At 43.3% G+C, this 23,378-nt stretch overlaps 1 long non-coding RNA gene across 3 annotated transcripts in view; it reads left to right on the top strand.

Annotated features, from left to right (window-relative positions):
* LOC125706537 (uncharacterized) overlaps positions 1 to 23,378 on the top strand; it is a 62,511-nt gene that overhangs the window by 25,928 nt on the left and 13,205 nt on the right. For 2 of the 3 annotated variants that reach the window (XR_007382012.1, XR_007382014.1), the window contains exons 2-4: positions 8,633 to 8,768; positions 9,763 to 9,823; positions 16,969 to 17,927. This is a non-coding gene — a long non-coding RNA (uncharacterized LOC125706537). Of the gene's footprint in view, positions 1 to 8,632; positions 8,769 to 9,762; positions 9,824 to 16,968; positions 17,928 to 23,378 lie in introns of those variants that run through there. The other variant, XR_007382013.1, reaches the window with a different exon arrangement.

The following is a 23,378-nucleotide window of genomic DNA, read 5'->3' as shown; positions in this document are numbered from 1 at the left end:
GAAAGCAGTACTCAGGATTATGTCAGTGTTACAGTGACTGAAGAGTCACTGTAGAGTCCGACGGAAGACCTGAGTATCGTCCTGGTTTAGTAGCCTTATGACCTGCGGAAAAAGCTCCTCCTCGACCTTTCAGTTCTGGTCATAAGGCTGCAGAAGCATTTTCTTGAATTCAGCAGGCAAAACAGAGTTATTGGGGTGGGAGGGGTCCTTGGAGATTTTTGTTGCTCTGGTCCTGCAGCGGCTGTTGTAGATGTCTTGTAGGGAGGGCCAGGCAGATCTGGTGCAGCGTTCAGCTGCTCTAACCACCCTCTGAATGGCTTTCTGGTCCTGGACAGAGCAGTTCCCGAACCACGATGTGATGCTCATGGTCAGTATGCTCTCCACAGCAGCCGAGTAGAAGGCCTTAAGGACAGCAGGAGAGACCTTAAACCACCTCAGATGGTAGAGCCGCTGCCTCACCTTGCTGACCTGTGTGTGTGTGTGTGTGTGTGTGTGTGTGTGTGTGTGTGTGTGTGTGTGTGTGTGTGTGTGTGTGTGTGTGTGTGTGTGTGTGTGTGTGTGTGTGTGTGTGTGTGTGTGTGTGGACCACGTGAGGTCTTCCTGTAGATGGATGCCGAGGTATTTTAAAGTGCTCACCCTCTCCACTGTAGCCCCATTGATGTAGATGGGTGTGTGAGAGCCCAGCTGCCTCCTGTTATCCACAATCAGTTCCTTTGTTTTGCTGATGTTCAGGTGGAGGCTGTTATCCTGGCACCATTTTTTCCAGGTTCTCCACTTCCTTCAAATAGGCTGACTCATCGTTGTTGGAGATGAGGCCGAGCACTACTGTGTCTTCAGCAAATTCCACGTAGGAATTTAAGCAGAGTGTGGATACACAGCCGTGGGTGTAGAGGGTGTACAGCAGTGGGCTCGAAACACAGCCTTGCTGAGCTCCCGTGTTGAGGGTGATTGCACTGGATACCCAGTTGCCTACACTCACCACCTGAGGTCTTCCTGGAAGAAAATCCAGAATCAATCTGCTCAGCTGGTCACTCAGTCACCCTGTCTCACCTTTGTTTTTCCCTGACCTGTGGTCTCCCCCAATGTGTTTGTTTCTAGCTCTGGTATTCATTCACTTGTCTGTCCTCTTTCTGTCCAATTGTGTGTCCTGTCTCCTTTCCCTGCAGTCCATACTCTTTATCCGCGTCCTGGCCTTAGTAGTGTCCTGTCTTGACTTGTCCAGTGTGTGCCTATCTCCCCGGTTGTCACTGGTCTTGTTCTGCTCTGTTCCCCTTGTGATATTCTGTGTTTGGTCTAGTGGTTAGTATTGTCCTTTTGGAGTTCTGTCTTGTCTTGTCTGGTACTGTTGGATATTGGATATTGTCAGCCCGTGCCTTGTCCCGGGTCTCGTCTGTTTTCAGCCCTGATGTTTGGTCCCTGAGTCCCCTCCCGCATTGGATTTTGGTGCATGGAGGGCATGCTTCGGGGGCACAAGGGTGAGGTACTGTCACGCTCTGCCTATCCATCCCTCCCTAGTGTGGATCTAACAAGCCATGCCTGTTCTGCATTAGTTCAACCTCTCGTTCCTGCCTTTGGATAATGCACTCCAGCTGCCTCTTGTTCTGCTCCCTTGTTAGTCTCCGGTATAAAAGTATTTCCCAGTTCTGTGTTCCCCAGTCCTGACATCAACAACACCACCCCTGTATGCTGTTTTCCCCATTTGCCCTTCCTTATTGGTTTGTGTCCCTGTTTGATTCTGTTCAGCCCTTAGCTAATTAAACTCCATTTTGTTAATCTTGACATGACAAAAAGCCCATTACCTGATAGTTATTGATGTTTTATACAATTTTGGTATTTGGGGGCCCAAGGGAAGCTAAACTTTGCATGATTCATCATAGTTTGGTGTCTTAACAGGTAAGATACTTTGTCATGTGTCGGCTTTATCTTTGTATTTATCTCATACTGAGTCCTCTTTGCAGTGATTGCTATTTCTGGAAAACTGGGAGCTGTTGCGTGATGCACTGTGGTTCCCACAGGCACCGCAGCATTAACTGCCGCGGCCGTCCTGGCGCTCGGCTGCGGCGGCTGCCGCTGAGACGCCGCTCGCTAGTTCACATTGCTTAGGGTCAGGCTGAGCCGGAATGACAGGAAGGATTTTGGTTCTCTACGTAACACCTCGAAGGCTGGGCGATGAAATGCTCATATCGCCGTCTGCCGTGTGTGGCGCACGCAGCGAGATTTACAGCTTATCTTTTCGTTGTTTGTTTATTTATTTATGTATTTATTTAGTTATCTTTGTGACTGCCATTGCAGGACGCACAACACCACTGTGATGAAGGGCATGTGATCTCTCTCAGCAGAATGACGTAATAGGAAAGTATTATCCTTATTACGGAGTGTTAACTGATGAACACTTAAAGAAATAGTCGTGATAATGGTAATTTGAATATCTAACTGAAAAGATGATTTAAGAATGTTATCGTTTGCCTCTTGTTCATACAAATGATACAAACGATTCAAATCTAGCTAGGCATATTTAGCTATTTAGTTTTTGCACTCATATTTGTCTAATTGAAGCACCTTAATCTGTATTTGTGGTTTGTGTTTATTGGTGGCATAGAGTGAATGTAGCGTGAGATTTTCAGTGTATAGTGTGACTCACGGTTTACAGTGCACATGACAAACTCTTGAATCTTTATTTGTTTGCTTTTTTATTTTATTTTTTTTTTCTTTCAGTTTTCTGTGCTGTATGGGAATGACGTCAGGCCAACTAGCCAGGATAGACATTAGCTATACCAGTTCTATCCAGGTTCATCATTAGCCATCATTAGCAATGCCAATTAATAACAATGTATTACGTGATATTTTGCGCATACATACAGCAATATGTCTACAGACAGAGGTTGGACAGTACCGTGTAAACGACGGTTTAGTGAGACACAAATAAGACAGAAGTGTAGTATCCTATGAACAGGTAATTACTACAGTTTTTTCATAGTTGATGCACAGAGCAGCCATCTTGAACTCTGAGGTCAGATTTGTAGAAGTTCCTCTGACTTTGAGTTGGAAGTCCGACTTCAGGGGACATTCCAGTTAAAATTTCCCACTAGGAACTCGGAAATTCTGACTTCCCAGTTCAAATGGAAAGCACCATCATTCACCATCTGTCACTGGTCTTCTCATTGCTCAGTAGTCTGTTAACTGTGGAGTAGACGCCGGGGGAGGACTGGCAACAAAATGCAGCCTGAGAATTTGCTGCTGACTGATCTCCCATCGCGATCCACCGGTTGACCACCAATGAAATAAAGCATTATCCGTTAATGATCTCCTTTAAGCGAGCTGGAACGATGTGAGATCGACCAGCGAGTTGGGCATCCCTAGTATATAGCTTGTATAATTCCAGGATTGGGGAAGAAGGACTATCCCTCACAAGGCCAGTGCAGTTTGAAAATTCCTGAACCTCCAGATGCTGTCTTCCAAAGGGATGGGCTGTTATATTTCTGCAATCTACCAGCCTACACAGCAGAATATCCATCCAGCCATTTTCCAAACCGCTTATCCTACTGGGTCGCGGGGGGTCCGGAGCCTATCCCGGAAGCTATGGACATAAGGCGGGGAACAACCCAAATGGGGGGCCAGCCCATCGCAGGGCACACTCACACACCATGCACTCACACATGCACCCCTACGGGCAATTTAGCAAGTCCAATTAGCCTCAGCACGTCTTTGGACTGTGGGGGGAAACCGGAGTACCCGGAGGAAACCACAGCAGAATATATTTAATGCAAATATTTAGCTTACTTCCTGGGGCATGGACAAGCAAAGAAATCCTGCTTCTGCAACAGCATAAAGGGCCATATCTTTATGAAGACTTGCTCTTTCATGGTTTTTGCATGTTTGATATGATCATTCGGCTGAACTGAAATAATAACCAGTGCTGATTTAATTATTAAACATATTGAGTAAATCAGGATGTTATTTTTCTTTGGATGTTGCCATCACTTTCCTCCACCCCTCCCCCATAGATTACATGCCATCAGTAGTATTATAGCTCTACAGCCATAATCGTTCCAAACCCCCCCCCCCCCCCCCCCCCCCCCACCCCCGCCATGTGCTAATGGGAGGTGGGTAAATGCCACCCTCTGTCTCTAACAGACTGCCACTCATTTTTTGGCACAAACAACCAACCACGAATAATTTCAAATTAAACAATCAGTTCTTATGCACTGGGTGGGGGGCGGATAGATGCATCGGCTGTGGAAGGCGGGGGCGCTGCTAGAGATTTTGGACCCCATGAAAGCATTGTATATTAGGCCCTTAACTCAGACCAATTATGTTCCATCTTTCATTTCCATTTTACATATTTAGCAGATGCTTCTGTCCAGCACAGTGTACAAGTGATGCAAGCAGCACATTACAAACATTCATGCCGTCAAGGAGTCAACTATGCGCAAGTACAGCTAGGCTGAGCCTGCAGTGGATGCCCAGGAGCATAAGAGGGCATAGAGCTACCGCCACCTCAGCAACATAAGTGGCTATTTCTTCATGAAGACTTGCTCTTCATTGATTTTGCCTGTTTGAAATGATCAGAAATAAAAATCACCACTAATTCAGTTATTTGTCTTATTCAGTAAAACAAGATGTTTTTGCGTTTGGATGTTGGCATCTAGGAGTGAACTGGATATACATCAAAGAGTCAACTAGGAGTTAGTGTGGCTAGGCCAAGCTTACAATGATTGGCCAGGTATAAGTGTAGTTCCAAAATTTTAAAGGCCCCTGACACTCGGGGCCCTTGGAATCATCTTGGAATCCCCCCCCCCCCCCCCCGCCACCTGGCATCCCTGACGCTGGGCTATAGATTAGGCCCCTAGCAAAAGCCGGGGCTTCACCCCATAACAAAGTTTTATAGCCCAGATCACCTAATTTTACTGACAGCACCTCATCATATTAGCCTGGGGCCCCCAGAGAAGTTAATGCTCCCTTCCTTTTGCAGTTTGCAGTGGCTTTTTATGCTGCCTTTAATTTGCATGGCCAGTTTTTTTAACTTCACTGGAGCCACTGTTGTGTCACATGTTGCTATTTTCCTTTTCACGTCATTATTTTGTTCTCCATTTTCTTTTTCGTTTCACATTCTTAAAACATTTATATTTTTATGTCTTAGAGGTTATATTGAATTTGGTATCATACGTCTTATTTATATCAGTATTTATCCTTAATGAATGTTACGTTTGTGCACTTTATGAACTCATTTGCACTATATTAACTTGTCAATACTCTGTGCTATATTGCACTTGTTCTGCACTAAATGTTTGTTTGTTTGCCCTTCACCAAACTTGCTGCTCTATGCAGAGTAATTCTCCCTTGTCATCTTATGACAACAAATAATTGTACAGAAACTTCAAATTATGGGGAAGAGCATGAAAAGTAATGTGAGAGACTTAATCACGCAGAAATGTGTGGCTTATGTAACTAAATGTGGGCTTTAGCGTATCTGCAGCCAGAATGTGAGTGATGAAAGCATTTTTAGATCTGACCTTGGATGGAAGGCCCAAGCGAAGCACTTGAACCTCACAGAAGGAAAATGGTAAGAAAACAACACTGGCTATAAACAGCCAAGTCGTATATAGCTCCTCTCAGGTACTGTAACATCCGAGGCATTAAATAAGCATCTGACTTAATAAACCCCATCTTCAAAACAAACATCTGTAATGTGAAAAGGTAGGGTGGTTGTGGGGGAAAATGAAAACTTTAAGTGAATATGTTAATGGTTTGCATATAGTTATATAATGAGATCCGCCAATCATCTGGAAAGGCAAAGAAGCAAGAAGCCTTTACGTGTCACTGGCGGAGGACACACTGGGGGCCAGTGACACGGAAGCCGTCAGCTTCGATTTATCACGGGCAGCTTGCGGGCTGGCTGTCAGCATGGCATGTGGGGCTCTGCGGACTGGCCTCCCGGGGGCCGTCTCAAGCTTCTGCTCTGACCCAGGTGTTGGTTTCCTCGCAGGCTGAATCTCATGCCGAAGAGATGCTGTTAGCTGGGGGTGGGGGGTGTGCATATCCTTGTATGCACCCCACACACATATCTTGAGATAAATATACTGAAGTGAATGCTGAAGGGGGGGGGGGTGCTGACATTTGTACAATAACTTGACAAAGGGACAGAAGTCCTATATTAAGTTGACTAGTATATTATTGGAGTTGCGTGATGATACACTATGACTGGGTGAATAGTGTCTCTGTGGGTAGGTGCTCTCACCTTTTTTTTGAAGGGGGGTTTGGATTTGAATTCTACCCCTGTTCTGTGTTTGTGTGTGTGTGTGTGTGTGTTTGTTTGTGTGTGTGTGTGTGTGTGTGTGTGTGTGTGTGGTTTTTGTAGGATCTTCTATGCTATGTACTTTGGATTCTTCCAGTTCCTCCCCCAGGGCAAAATCATGTGGTAAACGAATTGGTGCATCAGATTGGCAGAATGGCCCCTAGCATTTCCACGTTTGTGGCTCAGTGTGCCCTGTGATGCAGTGCCATCCGTCCAGCATGTTCCCCTGCCTTGTACCCTGTACTGCTGCAGGAGGGCTGCACGCTTGTTGCTACCCTGTACTGGATATTGAAGATGGATTGATCAACATTTCATGCATTTTTCCCTAATTAACCGCTATTTAAAAAATGCCATATTACAACATTGTTTACTGAATCACAATAAAACTACAAATGTAGCACTGGTCAGGGAGGCTTGCAGAATTTACAGTTGTTTATAATACTTGTAAATTCCCAGTGACATTGTACATAGAAAAGAAGTCTTATTTTATTTCAATACCAAAATGATTAAAATTAAAGAATGCATGGTGCAGTTTCATTGCAATTCCTCAGTGTTGGATCATTCTCACTGGAAATGCTTCCTAATCAGACTTTTCCAATTAGTTTGAAGCATTTCTCTTTACGACAGACGGCACAAGACAGCTTAGAATTACATCGTGGCTTTATGTAGTTAAGCTCAGTAGGAAGACTCAGGTTTTCATGCAGTTCAGCTGCAGGATAATTAATCACACAACTCAGTCCTTCCAGGGACCTGGGGGAATTGCACTGTGACAACTGGCAGCCATTTTGCCTGTTCCAACTCCCCACCCCCCCCAACACACACACATGCACACACGCTTTAATCTGGCAGAGACTGGGCTCACTGGTATTTATATATGTATATAATCGCACACACCAAAAATGTTCTTAGAAATGATACGTCAGCCGTTAAGCTGCCGGAATTTCGTCATATGGTACCATTTGGGAATTCCAGTAGGCCAGCTGTCTTTTTCCAGCCTTCCTAAAATATAAATACAATTACCAATAATCAGTGCAAAGACCACGATAATGATACGATCAAAGAAATCTATAGATGCATATCACACATTGTGAAAAACACTATGACATGGATTTATCTATAAGAAACTCAGAACTGTCAGATGGGGTTGATTTTTATTTTATTTTTTTCCCCTGACAAAACCTTCCTGGCACCTGTGAGTAGCTGCTTTCTCTGCCATCCTAACGTTTGCCGTGCAGAGGATGAATGCATTCGCTGAGTTTGTATGCCTGCAATTCGTCCTTCCAAAAGTACAGCCACGTTACCCAGCTGCAAATGAGTAGCTCGAATTGAGTTTACATTAAAATTCGTATCCATTTTTAATTAATCAATCAGTCTTATATGTGGGAGATGACGCTACTGCAGGAACCTTTCTTGCTGGATGGATTGCACATCATAATTTTATTTTCTGGGTATATTAGTCCTAGTTGTGTCAGCGTGGACAATGAAGAGGCAACCAGGTGAAAGGGGAGGTCATGTAATTTTCCCCAGGAATGTAATGAAATCTCTTCTCCTCAGAGTCCATCACTACTGCGCCCTGTGCATTACTGTAGCTTTGCTCCGATCTGCGATGCCGCTTGTTGATTTATTTGAAATGACAAGCTGACATTGTTGCATTGCTATTTTCATTGCTGACCTCTGGGAGCTGCAGATAAACAGTTCCTGGTCCTGTTCTGGAAACGGAAGCAGCTCTCTTCCAAGAAAACAACTTTTTTTTTTTTTTTTCCCCCATGACAGAAAACCGAAGTCTTTTTTTAATCAGAGCCACACAAATGATCCCGAGCCAAAATATCCCTGCGATCCCCGAGTCGGGAGCAGGCATGCACCAGTACTAACAGGGAGTGGAGTTCATTTTAACTGATACCTTCTATCCCAACACTGATTCACTGCCTTAGACGGTTTGCTTTGTGTAGACTAAATTCTGCTTGGTATTGAATATTGCTACTGACCTTATAAACCTTAACTAAAATCTGGTGAGAAGACCAACTAAGTATTAGTGGTTTAGAAAAAGGGACCCAACCTGAATTACTTTTGAAATAATCATTATTATTATTTATTGTTGTTGTTGCCTAGCGAGCTTTATACTTGTTAAAGAGCTGTATGTTCACTCTGTTTACATGTGTTTCCTCCCAATCCAATCCTGTCTAATTTACTCTTAATTGATCATCAGTATGTTGTTTCGTGATCGATTTTTGTATAAATGAAGTAACAATGGCTTCTCACACTCTTGTGGGCAGCTGTGTAGTGAACGGTGCTGTCTAACCAGAAGGTGACTGAGTATGTTCTCGCCCCGTGATGCAGTACCATCACATCCAAAGTGCCACTTGTCCTGGGCTTTCCGGGATAGTCCCAAGTTCACTCCAGCTCTGCGCCGGCCGTGCGTGTTTGGAACATGGACGCACGGATGGATCACCAAATTTTCATAAATTCAAAGAAGGTGATGTTTTTGTTTTTGCTGAATGTGATGTGTAATTGTGGAAGTCTTTGACAGTTGACCATTATATTAGTAAAATAAGGGACAGGTCACACTGACAGATGACACCATTACAGTAAATACCCTAAAATTGGATATTAATCTTTAGTAAGACAATCCCACGAAAGGGATTTACTCTACACTCATGAACATGCACCCTTTTTGTCTTTGCCATCTGCTTGGTGAGACCTTGGGTTTCTAACTGTGTCTAAAATAAGAATACACAAGAAGAGCCTATTTTCAGAGCTGATTCTCTGCAGGCGGTGAGCGAGTCTACAGGTTCGGTACGGCGTACGTGCTGGTGTGTGACAAGGTGTCTGGGAGACCAGCTGGGACTTTCTTGTTTCTTAAAATTAAGAAACATTTTGCAAATTGAAATGTACAAAACGATGGTTAGGGGCTATCAAGAAAGTGCATTGCTTTGATAAGAGCGTAATGCTCATAGCAGTACCTTAATTCATTTTCCCATTCCCGCTCACTTATAGAAATCCTGCTTTTAACTTTTCCCCTTATACATTAATAATGTAAGTTATTACTTTTTATTTTTCAAATAAAACTTACCCTGCTGCTATTTTTTTTACTTTAAGTCATTATTGCTTTTGTCAAATTCAGATCAGTGTTTATTCAGGTCTCCTGCAGATTATCCTGTAAAGTAACCACATCCATGGATTTCTTTTATAAAATTCAGTGGTACTTTACTTTAGTCCCTAGTGTGGCTTCCCCATCTCCCTGAGCATATAAACATCAGATGCTGATAGAAACGTTATGACTGTCTATTGTGGTCCAGCCTACATGGTCCAGGTTTTACAACCACTTCCATCTCTGTGCTGAACCCATATAATCTGACATTGTAGTTCACTTTTTAATCCCTGAAAATTCATTGATTTTCTCTTTACAGATAATTGCTGCTCACTGGGATGTTCTCCATTGTAATGTTCTACTTGTTTTTTTTGGGCAGAAAATGTAACGCTGGAGAGAAACCCCACCAACAAAGAGCGGCGTGACCATTTGCGCTGAAGGTTAGTCTACTTCTCTTGTTAGTGCGCTTCCGTCTACGAAATATTGCCCATGACTTTGACTGGCTTACAGGGAACTGTGGGTCAATGTATTATCTCTTAGTGTAGAGCCATCTAAAACCCAAATGTACTGTTTTTTGCGACTTTGGTTTAGGATCATTCATGTTCAAATACCTCATTTTCATGTGGCATGAAAAACAGGGTAGAGTACAATACAACAGAAAAATCTACATAATCTAACGAAAACATACACTACTTTTTAAGTTATCACTAGCCAGTGTAATCATAATGGCATGACAAAAAAAGGATCCGGTATTGGTACATCATGCAAAGGGCCAAACACCTGGCAAAGCAAACGGGATTCACAGTTTGAATTGTTGTCACGGCTGTTGCAGGTACCTTGAAATACGGCATCATGTGCGTGGTGTACAGACAATCTACTGGGCGGATACTTTCCACGAACTAAAAAGCTCCGCACCTCAAAAAAGTAACCCGTCTTCCAAGAGCAGCAGGACAGTCACATGGCTTTTAGGCCCTTAACCTCCCATTCCATAGGCACCAGATAAATGGCTGACCCTGTGCTGTGATGCCCAATCTCACCTCAATCTGTGTGTCTGTCTCGAAGGAGAGCAAGACGGGATATGCGAAAACTGACATATTCCAATGCACCTGTCCTCATTTGACATACAGAGCATCATTTCATTTCCTACCCAAAGTAGCATAGAACAAAAGGCAGGAGAAACGCCCTGCATGGTGTGCCAGTCCGCCACAGGGACCAAAGCGGGAGAACACCCTGGACGGGATGCTAGTCCATCACCGGACTTGAGACCAGGTACATCCTGAATGGCATGCCAGTCCATCACAGGGCACATAGGGTCTAGGACACCCAGCCCTGCAGGTGTGAGGCTATAGGGTTCCCGCTAAGCCACCTGCAAGCAAGAAATGGTAGATTTAATATGTTTTCATTCAAGGTGCCTCATTCAACACAAAACTAATAAATAAATAAACGAAGGTTGTTTTTACAGGGAAATAAATAATTCACCAAAAATGATTACTTATTCTCCCGCCCTAAAGCATCTTTTGAGTCCAGTACAATGATTAATATTAACTTCACACTTCCTTTGAGTTTGTTTTTTTTTTTTTGTTTTATGTTGAATATTGGGTGACTCAGTGTGTAGCACAGTGGCTTCACGCCCCCAGGGCTTTGTGCCTGCGGGTTATTAGGTATGTTTACATGGTTTCCCTACATTTCACTCGGATACTCGGTCTAAAAAATCAATGTCACTGTACTGGGGGACTGGCATGTCGCTCAGGGTGTTTTTCCGTTCTTGCACCTGATGCTTCTTGGGGTGAGCTCCCTCTAGTGGATAAGTGGTGAAGGCAGGTGAATTGAAATTTCAGACAATGTGTTCTATGGATTTGGGGAAGCATTTGTTTTTTGGGGGGTTTTTTTGCAAAGCACAGTGGCTATAGTGTGTCAGGGATTTCATCAATGCATATAAATGCCAATTTGTGTTATTTTAATTGTTGTTATGCAAATATATGTGGGAGAAAAGTCAAGCAAGAAAGCAAACATTGTCTGTTTGGCTATGGCTACCTACAAGTGCAATGTTTTTTATCATCATTTATTATTATTTTCAGTGTTTGGCTCTTGCTCACATTTTGGCTTTCATTTGTCACCCTCACCAACAACACACGCATAGATACTCCCAACAACTGGCTGCGAAGCAAAGTGCGTAACTTTAATTCATTACCTTGTAAATATGAATTGATGTTTCTAGAAATGCAATTTTCCACTCTTTGTTTAGTAATATCTTATTAATAGCAGACAGTTTTTCAGACAGATGGAGCGGTCCCAAAGGAACATCTCACCTCCTTCAGGAAGGTGCTGGACAGACATGTAGCTGAAAGACTCGGCAAGAAAATGCTGAGCCATTAGTCAATGTCGGTGCATTTTCCCGAAGGTGTCGTCAGTCTCTCCAAAGTCAATAGTGTGGTAAAGACACAGCATTGTGGATCAGAATGGGGTTTATTGGCCTGGTAATTTCACAAATAAAAACCACAAAACAGAATGCAGTTAGGCATAAAACCGCTCAATCAACAGTCAACTTCCAGCCAACAGCAAATACAGATAAATAAAGTAAATAAGGGCAGTATATGGTGCAGTGCAGGATACTAGCAGTAATAATTTAGCACTTTGTCGCCATGGCTGGGCGCGATCAGTTTGGGGGGGCTACTGCATAGGGAAAGACGGCAAGAGCAGCAACCTCCGTTTAGCTAAAACTAACAAACTTGTTTAATGTGATTGAAAAAAATATTTCAAAGATCGAAGTCCAAATAGGGCAGTAGCTGAAGCAATGAGAGATATGCAAAATGTAAGTTCCATCCATCCATCGCTGGGGCCCTATGCCAAAAGCTCTGGGTGCAAGGCAGGGAACAACCCAGTGTAGCAAAATTCAAGAACATTAGTCTAGCTATTAGCAAAAGAACAGGTCAAAGGGGGAGGAGAGGGATGTGGATGTCCCAGGTCGGGGCTAAATGATTAGGGGGAGGAGAGGGATGTGGATGTCCCAGGGCGTGGCTAAATGATTAGGGGGAGGAGAGGGATGTGGATGTCCCAGGGCGTGGCTAAATGATTAGGGGGAGGAGAGGGATGTGGATGTCCCAGGTCGGGGCTAAATGATTAGGGGGAGGAGAGGGATGTGGATGTCCCAGGGCGTGGCTAAATGATTAGGGGGAGGAGAGGGATGTGGATGTCCCAGGTCGGGGCTAAATGATTAGGGGGAGGAGAGGGATGTGGATGTCCCAGGGCGTGGCTAAATGATTAGGGGGAGGAGAGGGATGTCCCATGGTGGAGCTAAATCAAGTGACTCGCCCATTTATTTAGTTCACCTCTGGCTATCAGTGAGAAACACTGGTCTCTGTTTCCCCTGAGGCCTGGACTGCACACTCAGACCCTGACCCCTGAGTTCACGTAGCAATGTGGCCGTTTCTGAGAGCAGTTTCTTAATCCTGTGTTGTCCTCTTGCAATGATGCAGCTAGGCTACGCTTCTTGTGGAGGTGACTTTGGCTTTTTGCTTTTTATCCACATTTACTTTCCAGTGGTTATATTTAACTGAACGTAAAACATATTACTGCTAATTTCTGAATCATCCGATCGTATTTCCCATGGCACAATGATTCTATACAATATCCAAACATCCACTTCACTGTCCATTCACTTTTTAATTCAAATGTAAAAAAAATGCAATTAGTTTTGGTGAGAAACTGTTGTCTAGTACCTTCTGTCTAGTAGCACTACGCCTGTTAATTATCCGACTGTATTGTGCCGAAGGAGTAGAAGCATCAGCCACCAACAATAAAAAATGCCTTCCGGGAAGCAATATTTCTGCTGTTCGTAGTGCATATTTAATTATTTACGTTTTAAAATTAAAAGAATTCATCTCTTTCAAACTGTTACTGCAAACACCCCCATTTCACTTCATGCATTACATCTCTGGAATTGTACAAAAGTAGATATAAACATGGAATTGTGATGAAAGTATGGTAAGCACCATAATCAAAGTACCGTTTCACCAAGGAGTCTGTATGTTAATTTTCTACAGATTAATTTGTGTTATAGCGTTGCACCCACATACTGTGATATATGACCCAGATAAATAGCATTGTGCTGTTTTCATTAGGTTGCACAGTAGTTTACTTTTATATACCTGTCATTATAAGGTTAGACTATTGTATTGCAAACTACAGTGCTTTAATGACAAATGTTTCGATACTAGATGAAAAATGAGTCATCTGTATTCTAAAACATAACTGTTTAAAGAATCCCACTGCTATTTGTGATTTCCAATTTCTATTATGTAAGAGACTTATGCACCAGGCCTGTGTGGCCCAAGGATATATTATTATTAAATTGTGACATTTTATACGCGTGTCTCTGTCCATTTTCTGCCTGTGTGTGTGAATATTGAGCTGAATATTCAGTAGACATGATGGAGGCCAGATCTGCAGAGTAGGAGTAGGATTATTCAAGAGCCGCAGTTGGACGGACTTTGGAGTGCACAGGTAGCCATACGTCCATGTTCAAGCACAGCCAACAAATCGTTCCTGAACAAAAATTACATAATTACGTAATTGAAAGCAATTACAATTTCCAGTTTTTCGTCATTGCCACAATGACAAGAACCCATCACCCACTTGTGTATATAAAACTTGTATGTATATTCACGGAAATTCTTGCTATTGTATCTCATGAACTTTGTGAAATTGTTCAATATTACATTCCCCCAACTATCACAGTGTGGAAAAACAGGGAAAGGCAGTTTAATATACCTTTGTCGATTTTGCTTCAAAGTGAATATTAATTCTACTGCTAATTGTACAAAATGAACACACTCGTAGTAATGAGGGGCATCTTGTTTTACTTGAGGTCAGAGGTATATCCTGGTATGTTTTTTGCAGTAAGGTACTTCCCCCTGTATCTGCAGCTGGCTCATTCCAAGATCTACCACACACTGCCAAAACCGTGGATGACAGCGAACCATCCATGGACCCCATATATAATGTGGTTTTCCTGTATTTACATACGTTAATTGATCAGTTAACATACAGTAATAACAAAGTACATTATTCATTATTGTAGACTGGCAGTATGGTATAGTACTGCACTTTCTCTTAAAGGAAAGGGATTCTGATGTTTTAGCGTAATTCTCCAGAGCAATGAAAAAATATCACGTATCAATGGATGATGGAGCAATGAAAAGTCATGCCTTTTATACCTCTCAAAGGACGTAGGAACAATGGGAAAGGGCAATCTTTTTTCGAGACCATGGTAAACTGCAGATAATTGAAACCGCTAATATGGGGGAACTACTGTACGTGGGACTCAGCGGGCCAGAGGTGCTTATGCTGCTTTGGGTTTTATCTGATATCTTTCGCAGTTTGCAATTTGCCACACATTAGTTACACAAAATGACAAAAGCTGTTATGCATGCTTATGCCTGTGTAAATATGTGTTTTTACAAAATCGTTATTTTAATCAAGTGTGCATGACACATTTCAATGTTTTACTGAGTTCCTTTTTCACACAGGAACACACAGACTGTACAGATTGAGTAGTTTAAATCAGTGTTTCTCAAACCTGTCTGTCTAAAGAATTCCAGTGTAGTTGTGGAAATGACAAAATAAAGCATCATTTCATTAAATTGCCTGTAGTGTGACAACTGAGAGTATTGACCGTGTGATGTACTGGCATCCCATCCACGCGGGATATTCTGCGCTGTGCTTCATATAATGGGCTCCTAGCTCACCACAAGAAAAGCTGGAACAATATCAACTTTTGCAACCTACCCTCTGAAGCTGTGGCAGGGAGCTGGGAGGGAGCAAAAACATGGATCATCTGGGGATCCCCATGGACCGGGTTCAGAAACATTGGCATAGTCTCTCCTCCGCCCCTCAAAGGTGCTATGATATTTAACAGGTGCAAGTTTTATTATCGGCCCCCTACAGGCAGGATGTCCTACCACCCTCAGAACTGCCAAGCTGTTTGTATCCCTCTGTCATTCAGTAATTTAATTGGGGGCTTATATGGAAAGGGCTCAGGCACCCACCTGTGATGCTGTGTTATTATTTTGACCCCCCACCCCCGCAAATTCTCCCACAAATGTTTTAAAAGAGCAAATGAAGAATATGCAGTCTTAATTTTACGCTGGTTGCGCTCAGTAGCGTGCCTCTCTGCCGAAGGAGAAGAATGAAGTAAGGTGTCAGCATGCTGAAATACTGCAGGACCTTAATGGTTTCTTAAAAACCTGGCAAATTACGAAAAAGCTGTGGCTTTAAAGACGATTTAAACACATGGCATGTACAGAACAGCGGGGTCAGTTTGTCCCTGGATTACGGGCTTTGCTCGAGGAGCCCTACGGCAAAATCACAGATACTGGAATATGAACCAGTGATTTTCCAATCACAGGCACAGCAGCCTCACCTGCTGAGCCATGCACCGCCCCCAGAGCGCGAAGATCTCATCCCTGTAAAACAAAATATTGCTACTAATGATAAATTCACCTGGAAGTTTCCTGAAGTTCTTCAATGTAAACTTATTTGTGAGATACACTAACATACGCTATGAATGTCTGCAATGAAATGCTTTGTCCACCTGCCTCATGGATGGTGCTTAAATAAATACACAACACAAAGAATAGTAGTATCAAAAGATAAATTAAAATAATAAGCTAAAAATACAAAATATGTCAAAATTAAAGCGGAAAAATATAGCAATAAAAATCAATGTGTCAGTAACAGGATTTATTTAAGGCAGTGAACAGCAAGATGTAAAATGAAAAGTGAGGATTGGCATCACGTGTGTGAAGTGGCATGTTAGATATTGTGATATGTCAAGGATCCAGGCAATGGACAAAACCACAGAGGGTCAGTGCTTTGTGTAATAATTAATTTAGCTGTGACATTCCAGAGCAGCTGTAATATAAAGATACACAGATGAACTTGTGTGTCTGACGTTTTACTTGGTAATGCCAGATTTTGATTACAATTTTAGTGAATAAATGAATTTTATTATTTTTTATTATAGTGACTCCTGGCCAATAAAAAAATTTAAGTTAGAAAACATTTTAACTATTGTTTTAATCTTTCCCATGGATTTCAAGAAGGTCAGAGCACATACCCTTCTATATTTAGTGAATAACTTTTATTTTGGTCAAAATTACAATAATACATCATTGTTGAGAAACACCTGTATGTACCAGATGCAAGTGTTAAAGGTTATATATGCAAGATAAATCAGAAGATGAGCGGTCATTATAAAGAACTGAGGTTAATTTCAGAATTCGTAATAGCATATTTCAGCAAAGGCTCCATCTGTTAATTTTTAGAAACTTTCAAAAAAAGTTTTACCGTAGGTTTTTGACTGGATTACCCTTAATTTGAAAAAGTGAGTGATGTAAACCTCTATGTGACGGCAATTGCTGTATAGCTTTTTGAGGCCACAGTGTGTCTCAACATATTCAAACTAAGCCTGTGACCCGACCCTGACCTCTCTCAGCATGTCACATGACCGTCCACAGTCACATGACCGTCCACAGTCACATGACCGTCCACTCTCTCATGTATTCGCCTATTATTTTCTTTCCAGAAAAGTGCATGCCGAGGAGGGTAGATGATTCAGTTGGCTCAGCTGAGTGATGGCATCATGGAAAAAGGACAGGGTCTCCTCTTTCAGCTGCTGCTTAGAAGAGGCATCGCAGTTGTGGAGTGGACAATCGACGCCACGAAAGCCAATATGCAGAGATTATTCCTGCCTTTGTCTGGAATCAGACTGAACTCTGAATGTGATCTGCATGAAAAGACGAGGGAGATTTCAGTATCGCCATTATTGCCGTGGAAAATGGGATGATATTTCACACTTCGAAAATCTAATGGGTCTGTCATGAGGGTTTAACAGTGCAGTAATGTGACAGTCACAATGTTTGAATGAAATATGGAAAACATTTCGCATTTAAATCATCTAAATCATTGTTATGGAGATTTACACTGAAAAAAAATTAATCCTTTTCAACTTCTTATAATCAGCAGCCAAACATGTCATGCCGCTTGTCCACAATAGTTACACCATTTCAGATATCCCACTTAAATGCTTTGTAAATACCAGTGTGTGTAATCAGATAAATCCTGGCTGCTACTCATATGTCACTCTTCATTAATGTTAGGGAGAATACAGGCTGCTATTAAGGAAAATGAAAAATAAACTGGATAAAGACTGAAATTTGCAACCTTTGGCTAGAACCTTTGTTTGGTAGAACCTTTGGATAACTACTTATCCAATCTTGTGGTGACCTTGAAGCGCATTATATGAAGCACAGGGCAGAATATCCCGCGTGGATGGGATACCAGTACATCGCACAGTCAATACTCTCAGTCTGTCATTTCCACAACTACACTGGAATTCTTTAGTTTTCCCATTTCCCATCAGAGCTGTGGTTGAAATCACGTGACTGATAGGTATGAAGTCACAGTATTAGTCACAAAGTCAAAGTTTTCATGACCAAATGAAAGCTCTGAAATCATATTTATGATGATTTTTATTATGTTGTACTCAATGTTTTATTTTTACCTGTAATATTACGCTAAAGTTAAGCAGGGGACAGTAAGATAAGACAAGAAATAAATTCCATGTTGTTTTGAAAATGGTTTGACAAATTTCTAGTTTTTATTCATGTGAATTTGCTGCTCAACTTTCAGACTTCTTCAGCATTCTCTTAGTTTCACTCAAAGCTGTTTCCCCTATTTTTGGTTAAAAATATAAACATTTAAAATGTCAGGCTATTTTTATAATCAGTTGTTGGTTTTGGAATGCTTTAGTGTTCTCTCTGCAAAGACCGTCTAAATGGCTTTCATTCAAGGTGGAAAGAATTTAGTGATCAGTGGTCATTGTTGACACACCACAGCACACAGTGCACAACAACGAAATGTGTCCTCTGTGTTTAACCCATATGTGACATAGCAGGGGGCAGCTAATTCAGCACCCGGGGAGCAGCGCTTGGGGGCGGCACCTTGCTCAGGGTACCTTAGTGGTCCTTTGCTGGTCGGGGATTCGAATCTGCAATTTTTGAATTACAAGTGCCAAGCCAGCCTCCACTGTATAAGAACAGGGCAACACATGAGTCATTTGATTGATTGATTGATGAATCAATTGATGATTAGTATTCTGCTATGATATACATGGACAAAAGTATTGGGACACTTGGCCATTATGCCTGCAGTACCTTTTATGACATCCCATTATAAATCCATAGGCATCAGTAAGGAGTAAGTCCCCCATGGCAGCTATCATAGCTGCCACTCTTCTGGGAAGGCATTGGAGTGTGTTGTACGTGAAGGTCTGGCTCGCAATCTCCATTCTATTTCATTCCAAAGGTGTTCCATGGGGTTGAGGTCAGGCTACCACATCAAATTACATGTCCTAAATGTCTTGGTATGCTTAAGCGTTGAGAGTTCCCTTCTCTGGAACTAAGGGGCCCAAGCCCTGAAAAACAATCCCATACCATTATCCCTCCTCCACCAAACTTTACAGTTGGCACAGTGCAGTCAGGCAGGTAACATTCTCCTGCCAAACCCAGACTCATCCATCAGACTGTCAGACAAAGAAGCATAATTTTTCACTCCACAGAACACGTTTCCACTGTTCCAGAGTATGATGGTGGTTTTCACCCTACGCCATTTGACGCATATCGTACTTGGAGATGTGAGGTTTGCATGTAGCTGCTCGGCCATGGAAGCCCATTCCATGAGGCTCCCAATGCATTATATTTTTGCTGGGGTTAATGCCAGAGGAAGTTATTCTCTGCGGTTATTGAGTCAACAGAGCGTTGACGGCTTTTACACACCATGCGCCTCAGCGCTCAGTGACCCAGCTCTGTAACTTTACGTGGTCTCTCACCTCGTGGCTGAGTTTCTGTTGTCCATAATTGCTTCCAGGTTGCAATAATACCACTTACAGTTGACTGTGGAAAATTTAGCAGGGAAGATATTTCATGAGCTGACTTATTGTAAAGCTGGCATCCTGTGACAGTACCATGCTTGAATTCACTGACCTTCAGATCGACCCATTTGTTTGTGAGCCTGGCTGCATGGTGCTTGATTTTATACACCTGTAGCAATGGGTCTGAATGAAACACCCGAATTCAATGATTAAAACGTGTGTCCCAATATTTTTGTCCATATAGTGTAACTTTAATGAGAAAAGATGAGTTGATCTGGTTGCCCCTTACATTAGCGTTGTGGAGGGAATAGCACGCGTTAATCATCGACAAAGCTACACTATCGGCCAAAATTGTGGAAACATTTCCAATTTTTACAGATTGCAGAATTTTATTCCAGTTACTCCAGTTACTTATGTAATTGTCCTAAGTATGACATTTGTAAAAATTCTTTTGAAGTTTATATGCGTTAATGCCCATATTCCTGTATTATTTTTTTGGAGCATAATGACAAAAATACTAGGTGTTTCCATAATTTTGCCCACTGGTTCATGTGTTCTGGCTGGTAGGGCTTCCCTTGTGGAAACAGGCCAGAAAAATTATGACCCAAAAAATACCCCTAATGACCCACCAAGAAGATTCGTGTACTCGGCCCAGAATAGGGTTACTGGGACCTACCCCTGCAGTCAGAGCGCTAACCCTCAGACTCACAGGAGCATACCGCTGATGAGGGAGGCTGTCAAGTTGGAGAAGGAGACCTTCAGGGCAACAGAGGCCAGAAATGCTGCGGCAAACGCACTCACGGAAGTTCGGGGGTGGGAGGAGTTAGCAGAGACCATGGAGAGAGACTCGGGGCCTCAAAGGTATTTCAGTCACCTCAGAAAGGCAAGGTGGGACCTTGCTCAGGCCGTGTTCAGCCAGAGTGTGGAAGTCCAGATCTACAGTGGGATAACGTAGAGGGGTGCAGAGAACGTTTCGAGAAACGTCCTAAACCTGGGGGGGCGTCTTTTCCTTCTCCACACCTTTTTTGTCAGTTTGTGGTCAGGATATGAAGATGGAGCCTTAGCAAGAAGGATATCCAGATTGGGCAAGTCAGCCCATTAGGTGCCCTGTGGTGCCATTTTCTGGGGGGTGTGCCAACTAAGCAAATCGCCAGGGCTACCCCTGCCCTAAGTCGCCCGCCCGGGACGTCTTCAAAACCTCAGCACCTCTGAATCAGAGGACACTGTATAATGATGGATTGTTACTTTAATTTGAGGTGTGAGAGTCTGCCTTCAGCGAAGGTGGTTAAGTGATGGTTAGATTGGCAGGGAGGTCAAATAGGTGACTGCACTTTGCAGGCATGTCATGGAGGTCCATGGTGCTAAGTGTAAGGTTTGCAGTTTACCCTGCAGGCTGCGTCCCCACGGTCACCTATAAAGGTTTGGGAAATGTGTAAAAGAACAAGGTCACAAGCACTAGTGGCCAAAATGAGGTTTTTCCTCAAGGTTGCCGGGCTCACTCCCCGTGACGGAGTTCCGAGATCTGGGTGAGACTCGAAAGGGAGCCGCTGCTCCTGCGAATCAAGAGGAACCATGAACATCTTCTGGGGATGCCATCGTGATGCCTCCCAAGGGAGATATCCCAGGCACACCCTACTGCATGGAGGCCCCAGGGAAAACAGGGGACACGCTCCATGGATTATATCTGCCAGCTGGCAGGGGGATGTCCCCGGATCCCCCCCGGAAAAAATCTGCATTCTGCGGCCATGGAAAAAGTGGTCTGGCCTGTCCTGTTTGGCTGGCATCCGGTGTAACACAGTGGGAAAATGAGACAGTAACAGTTAGTTTTCCCGTCTTCCCTGTTGTCCAGTTCTCCACATTAAAAAGCTGATTAGCTGAGAGTGCGTACAGCCCCCTGATTGTTTCACTGTGATCACAGAAGTAAGCCTGAGATCCCAGCCCGGTCGGGGAGTCCCGGGGGCTCGGGCCGTCAGCCTGCTCCCCGCATCATCACCCACCCCCTGGCATGTTACTCACAGACGCCTCTTCCTCTCTCATTGGAAGCCACTCCAGAGAAAAAACACAGGCTTATTCTCCCTGTGACCCGCCCACACAAGCAGGCCTGTGTCTCTAAATGCATGCGGATATTATATGCGGCACAACTGAAGAATTAAAATGCTCTGTGTGATAAAAGATACCATTATAGATGCTTAAACATTGTTATTAATGAGGATTTGATGTTCAAATGTTATGACTTTGGCAAAAATGCCGAATAGCAAAAGAATTCCCATGATTCTGTGCTGTATAAGCAGTCTGGGAATGGAAGGTATGGAAATGTAAATGCTTTACAGAATGAATTGCATTTTTCTGTAATTCGTGGCATTGTTTCACAGCAGGAGGCTGCATGTGCTTTATGTTGTATTGTAACCTGAATTCTCAGTGAATTCTTAGCTTCCCTTCTTAGCTTTAACCTGTGTGCTGTGCCTCACTCACCATTTTTATTTAAAAAGCCCTCAAATTTAATTAACCATGACTGAGGTGCGGCTCAGTAGGTTGGGTCGCTGTGATCAGAAGGTCACGGGTTTGAATCCCGTGCTCCGTAGAATAACCCTTGAGCGAGGTCCTAACCCCCCCGGGGGACCAGACGGTTGGCTGACACTGTGTCCAGACCCCGTACTTTGCCCTCACCCCTATATGTGAGTGTATTCCTTAAAGACTAGCATGATGGCATATCTAAACACATTCCAATGGACTTGTGCAAAATATAAGGTTCATTTTCATGCTATTTTACTTTTGATGGTGTGCTGGGGCACAAAGAGCGGTGAGGTTTACGTGTTCAGTGCGGTTTAGTGAAATACGGTATATCTTCTCTGCTTCTGTCAATCTCACTGGCTCCTTGGAAGGGCTGAATGGGATGTAGGAGGCCATAACCTCAGTCCAGGTCCCACATCACGGCACCCTGAGAACAGAAGGCACCATGGTCACCTGAAGATGTGTGCAAACCCATCAAGCCGAGAAGGATCTTTATGCAAGGGCGGGGCCACAGGGGCACTGGCCCCAGCTGAGAGCTGAGTGGCCCTCTCCACTGTCACTCATTGATTCGTAACATATAATTGGCTAATGAAAATGTTTAGTTAAGGTTCAGATCCTGAACTTACAAAAATGCCCCTTTGAGTAGGGAAAGTGATCTCAGTCTCATTCAGAACACATTCAGGGCTGTTTCGTACGTTTTCTGAGAACAGAACCTGCATTATGTTAATAAAGCATAACAGGTTAATTCATCCGGCTTTCTTCAGCTGATCTCCTTGCTGGCTGTGACGTTTCTGTTGGGCACTGCATTTCCTCTGATAGGTTTCGTACGCTTACATATCACACTCATGCGTGTTTCATTTTTTTCCCAAAAAAATGCAGAAATATAGTCTCACCGCGAAGAGGCACGTAATCCCCTAAAGCCTCGATGGCGCTGGAATCAAACTGGCCTGACTAAGATTTCTTTTCCGCTGTAGACGATCTGTGCTGGCAGTTACCATGACAACGAGGAGGAATTCGCTTCACACTTCACTAAGTGCATTTCGCCGGCAGCGCGCCACGGCGCCCTCTCCCACGACCACGAGTGCGGCTGCTTCCGCATTCCGCAGACGTCCCCGGTGCTGTGGTCAGCAAACACAGCTGGGAAGATAAGGTGCTTCATTATATACACCTACATAACAGTTCTTGTGTGGTGGATCAGTCACGTGACACAAACATGAACCTCATAGACACAGATGAGCAGAGGAAGGAGACATGGAGATGGTGGTGGTGGGCACAGTGGGTTAGGCTGCTGTCTCTGTGTTCAAATCCCAGGGTCAGCAGAGCGATGTCACCGTTGGGCCCCTGAACAAGGCCCTTAACCCCCGATTGTTCTAGGGACTGGCTGAACCTGCTCTCTCAAACACGAATATGCTTTGGATTTAAGCGTTTGCTAAAATGAATAAAATACAACCGTGTACAGGTGGAGCACAGTACCCAACCATATGCATGCGTCGGAGAATGCTTTTCGCATTAAAAAAAAAAAAAAAAACATGCTAAAATGCGTGATTTTTCTA

The sequence above is a fragment of the Brienomyrus brachyistius genome, chromosome 13 (assembly GCF_023856365.1).
Source record: "Brienomyrus brachyistius isolate T26 chromosome 13, BBRACH_0.4, whole genome shotgun sequence".
NCBI lineage: Eukaryota > Metazoa > Chordata > Actinopteri > Osteoglossiformes > Mormyridae > Brienomyrus > Brienomyrus brachyistius.
This window is presented reverse-complemented; position numbering and strand designations above follow the sequence as displayed.